Here is a 5,416-nt window from a genome sequence, read left to right as displayed (position 1 = left end):
GACTGTCTCTTTTATTGTGGTAGAATGGGAAACTAACTGGATTGATTTGGGAACCAGTCCCTTTCCTAACATATTTGCTATACCTGATTGTATAATTCTGTCTCTTCCTCAGTCTTTAAAATTTTTTTTAATGTTTATTTCTTGAGAGAGAGAGACAGAGTACAAGCTAGGGAGGGGCAGAGAGAGAGAGGGAGACACAGAATCTGAAGCAGGCTCCAGGCTCTGAGCTGTCAGCACAGAGTCTGACTGGGGGCTCAAACTCGTGAACTATCAGATCATGAGCTGAGCTGAAGTTAGACACTTAACCAACTGAGCCACCCAGGTGCTTCCTCTTCCTCTTCCTCCTGCTTCCCTTCCTGTCAGCCAAGTTGTTGATATTAACAGTATTCAATACCAAGCACCGTGGTGAAGGAAAGATAATATGGTTTATGTCTTCAAGAAGCCCACATTCTAATAGGGAACATATTCTAACGTTAGGTGAAAGTGTTTTAGCAAAGAGGTGGATTATGTTTCAGGCAACTTTTATAAAAAAGGATAGGAGCGTGAGCTTTGTTTTCTCCCTCAAACAGTGGAGATAAAATTAGATTATTTTAATGTATGTAATAGACTGATTAAATCTATGAGATTGAAGTGGCCTTGGGCTATTTTTTAAGGATTTTGTTTTAAGCAATTTCTGCACCCACCATGGGGTTCAAACATAACCCCAATATCAAGAGTCACACACACCACCAACTGAGCCAGCCAGGTGTCCCTATTAAAAAAACTTTCGGGGGTGCCTGGGTGGCTCAGTTGGTTAAGCGTCCAACTTCGGCTCAGGTCATGATCTAGCGGTTCATGAGTTTGAGTCCCACATTGGGCTCTGTGCTGACAGCTCAGCCTGGAACCTGTTTTAGGTTCTGTGTTTCCCTCTTTCTCTGCCCCTCCCTTCCTCCCTCCCTCCCCCCTCTCTCAAAAATAAATAGTTAAAAAAAAATTTTTTTAAAGCTTTTTCAAAATGTCTTTTTAAAAGTTTTTGCCAATAAAGAATGGCCAGAGATCAATCTCTTGCTGGTTCCTAGAGAATTTAGCTCTTTTAATTCAAGTTACTGCTTTTTTAATTTGAGAGAGAGAGAGAGAGACTGAGTAGGGGAGGGGCAGAGGGAATCTCAAGCAGGCTGCACACTTGTCAGCACAGAGCCTGATGAGGGGCTCAAACCCACCAACCTGAGATCATGACCTAAGCCAAGACTAAGCAGATGTTTAACGGACTGACCCACCCAGATGCCCTTAAGCAAGGTTATTAAAAGACTTGGAATTGCCCTGAAAGAACCATTAATCTGTTGACTGTAAAAGTACTTTAAAGATTTAAGCAGCATTATCACCAACAAAAATAAAAAACATTAGCCACAATCTGTTAGAGAAAAACCTTGGGGAAGAGACAGTAAACATCAGAAACAAAACATGTAGATGTTATGTACATGCTAATGGGAAGGAGAATAGGGGAGTAAGGGGGACACAATTTTATTATTTTTTTTTTTACTTTTTTTTTTTTTTTTTTTTTTTTGAGACAGAGACAGAGCATGAATGGGGAAGGGGCAGAGAGAGAGGGAGACACAGAATCGGAAGCAGGCTCCAGGCTCTGAGCCGTCAGCCCAGAGCCTGACGCGGGGCTCGAACTCACAGACTGTGAGATCATGACCTGAGCTGAAGTCGGACGCTTAACCTACTGAGCCACCCAGGCGCCCCGAGGGGGACACAATTTTAAATAGGGTAGTCTTTGCAGGCTTCCCTGAGGTGGAATTTTGAGTAAAATCTAAGGGTGATAAAGGAGGGAGCCTTGTGCATACCTGGAGGAAGAACATGTTAAGTAAAGGGAATAGCAAATGTAATAGCCTTAAGGCAGTAGCATACCCAAAATGTTGGAGGAAGAGGCCAGAGAAGGCCAAGATGGTAACCAAGGGCTGTATGCTGCTGGAGAGAGGAAGAGAGTGGGAGGGGTGGTTTCAACAGTCAAGAAGCAAATTCCTTTATAGAAAAGGGAACTTTTTTTTTTCATGTTTTTATTTATTTTTGAGACAGCATGAGCAGGGGAGGGGCAGAGAGAGAGACAGACACAGAATCCGAAGCAGGCTCCAGGCTCTGGGCTGTCAGCACAGAGACTGACACAGGGCTTGAACTCATAAACTGTGATCATGACCTGAGCCAAAGTTGGAGACTTAACCGACTGAGCCACCCAGGTGCTGCAAAAGGGGAACTTCTATCAGAAGTAGTGAGTGCGTGGGTGTAATGTTATGTATTGAATACTAGGATAGATATTAGGCTCAAGGACTTTAAAGGGTAGATGTGTTAAATTGTGTAAATGTACAATTAGAAAAGGTTTAGGAGCACCTGGCTGGCTCAGTTGATAGAGCATGTAACCTGATCTTGGGGTTGTGAGTTCAAGCCCATTGGGCGTAAAAATTACTTAAAGATATAATCCTTAAAGGGCCTGGGTGGCTTGATTTCCACTCAGGTCATGATCTCACAGTTGGTGGGATTGAGCCCCACATTGGGCTCCATGCTGGCACCTGAGTGGCTCAGTCAGTTAAGTGTCTGACTTGAGCTCAGATCATGATCTCACAGTTGGTGAGTTCAAGCGCTGCCTCAGGCTCCACACTGAGGGTGCAGAACCTGCTAGGGATTCTCTTTATTTCTCCCTCTCTGCCCCTTCTGTGTGCTTTTTCTCTCAAAAATAAACTTAAAAAACAAAAAAAACTTTCATACCAATGCCAAACTTAATGCTTTGCATGTATGAATTTTTTTTTCCCACCCAAGTAATTTAAGTGGATTGAATGATCAAAATATGCATTTTTAGGGGCGCCTGGGTGGCTCAGTCCGTTGAACGTCCGACTTCGGCTCAAGTCACGATCTCACGGTTTGTGGGTTCAAGCCCTGCGTCAGGCTGTGTGCTGACCGCTTGGAGCCTGAAGCCTGCTTCGGAATCTTTGTCTCCTCCTCTCTCTGCCCCTCCCATGCTCATACTGTCTCTGTCTCTCAATAATGAATAAACATTAGGAAAAAAAAAAGTCTTCATTTTTGTGCTATGAAGTATACATTGAAAAGTAAGATGAGGGCGCCTGGGTAGCTCACTCAGTTGAGTATCTGACTTTTGATCTCAGGTCATGATCTCAGTTTGTGGGATCTAGCCCCACATCAGGCTCTGTGCTGACAGCGTGGAGCCTGCTTGGGATTCTCTCTCTTCCTCTCTGACCCTCCCAAGCTTAAGCTGGAGCACACTCACTCTCTCAAATGTACCATTGATGGGAGTCATGAGTATAGACAACAAGAAAATTTTAACTTTCAAGAAAGCAAACAGGTGGAAATAGAATAGCAAGCTTTGCCAATTTAACCTCCCATCAACAATATAGGAGAGAGAGGTCTTGAGACAAAATGTTGAAATTTTACTAAAGGAAAATAAGCTATACTCTGAATTATTTACACAACAAAATTGTTTCAAAGTGAAATTACCACTTTATAAAAACATGAACAATGTGGCCAGAAGAACTAATGGAGGAACTCCTCTGGCTCGGTAAAGCATGTGACTCCAGATCTCAGGGTTATGCATTCGACCCCTAGGTTGGGCATACAGTTTAAAAGAAAGAGCTAATGAAAAAACTACTGAAACTAGGGAGAAAGTAACACTACATGATGCTAGGACAAAAATGTGTACTGTGGAATCCTGTATACTTGAAATGATTCTTCACTAATTCTGTGCATTTGGGTAATTGATCCCCAAAAGCCTATCCACTTGAGAAACCCACACATGGCATTTATAAAATTTGAAAGAAAGCTATTGCTTAGCACAGACCAGTCATGAGTCCCAATGGTATACTGTGCTGTGCAATTTACATGTCTCTGATGGTAATTTAATCCAGGGATAAATTTTTATGGCATAATTTTCTGGCTTCTATAAATACTGCATTTTTGTGTGTAAATCTGAGAGGAGAGGATACTCTCTTGATGCAAGAAATGTAACTGTCAAGATGCATTGAACAGTGAATTGGGGATAAAGTTGACAAATTTGGGAAAATTCAGACTATCAAAAAGAGGGCCTAGGAGCACCTGGCTACTTCATAAGGTTGGTGGACCCTGCAGCTCTTGATGTCAGGGTTGTGGGTTCAAGCCCCATGTTAGGAGTGGAGCTTACTTTATTTAAATATGTATAAAAAGGGGGCCTAAATAGGCTATCCTCTCCCTTCAGAGGCGAGCATGAGCACATGGGTACAGGTGCTACAGTTTTCTAACAGTGGTGTTCTGATCGCGTTAATTTGGGAACATTTAAAGTATGTACAGAGGGGACATTGGAGTGTTGGTGTTTAATTTGTATAGTTTTGGTTGGAGAAGATGAAAAGGTTGGAGATGGATGGTAGTGAAGTTTGCACAATGTGAACGTACTTAATTCCATAGATCTGTGCACTGTTAACAAGTACGGGGTGCCTGGGGTGGCTCAGTGGGTCAGGCATCCAGCTTTGGCTCAGGTCAGTGATCTCCTAGTTCATGAGTTTGAGCCCTGCATTGGACTCTGCACTGGCAGTGCAGAACCTGCTTGGTATTTTCTGTCTGCCCTTACCCACTTGTGCTGTCTCTCTCTAAATAAGCTGTTAAAAAAAAATGGTAAAAATATGTAGTTTACCACACACAGACATAGTAAAAAAAATGAAACTCCTTAAAGATCCACACATATCTAATTTGGTATTATTTCTCTCTGATGTATCCTGCCATTTGATAGTTATAAAATGATTAGGTAGCCAAGGAGACATGAAGTTTGCTGCATGGTTGGTGCCTGGAACGGTGCCTGGTGTGGAGTAAGTGCCCAATAAATGTTTTTATGAATGGATGGGAATAGTAACATGGGAAAAAGATTGGTGGGGTCCATAAGCTAACTTCCCAGTCAGAAGGTTCCATCAAGTTAGGGGTGCCTGGATGGCTCAGTTGGTTAAACGCCTGACTTCAGCTGAGGTCATAATCTCACAGTTCGTGAGTTCTAGCCCTGCATCAGGCTCTGTGCTGACAACTCAGAGTCTGGAGCCTGCTTTGGATTGTGACTCCCTCTCTGCCCCTCCCCTGTTCACACTCTGTTTCTCTCACAATTAAACATTAAAAAAAAAATATTTTTTAGGGGCGCCTGGGTGACTTAGTTGGTTAAGTGCCCAACTTTCGCTCAGGTCATGATCTCAGTCTGTGAGTTCAAGTCCCCCGTTGGGCTCTGTGCTCACAGCACAGAGCCTGGACCCTGCTTCCAATTCTGTGTCCCCTCTCTCTGCCCCTCCCCTGCTTGCACTCTGTTTCTCTCTCAAAAATAAGCATTAAGAGAAAATTTTTTTAATTAAAAAAAAGTTCCATTAAGTTAAAGAACTAAAGCATAAAAGGAGTATACAGAAGGGATCTAGGCTGAAAG

This window comes from Felis catus, chromosome A2 (assembly GCF_018350175.1).
Source record: "Felis catus isolate Fca126 chromosome A2, F.catus_Fca126_mat1.0, whole genome shotgun sequence".
Lineage (NCBI taxonomy): Eukaryota > Metazoa > Chordata > Mammalia > Carnivora > Felidae > Felis > Felis catus.
Note: the sequence above shows the minus strand (reverse complement) of the source record.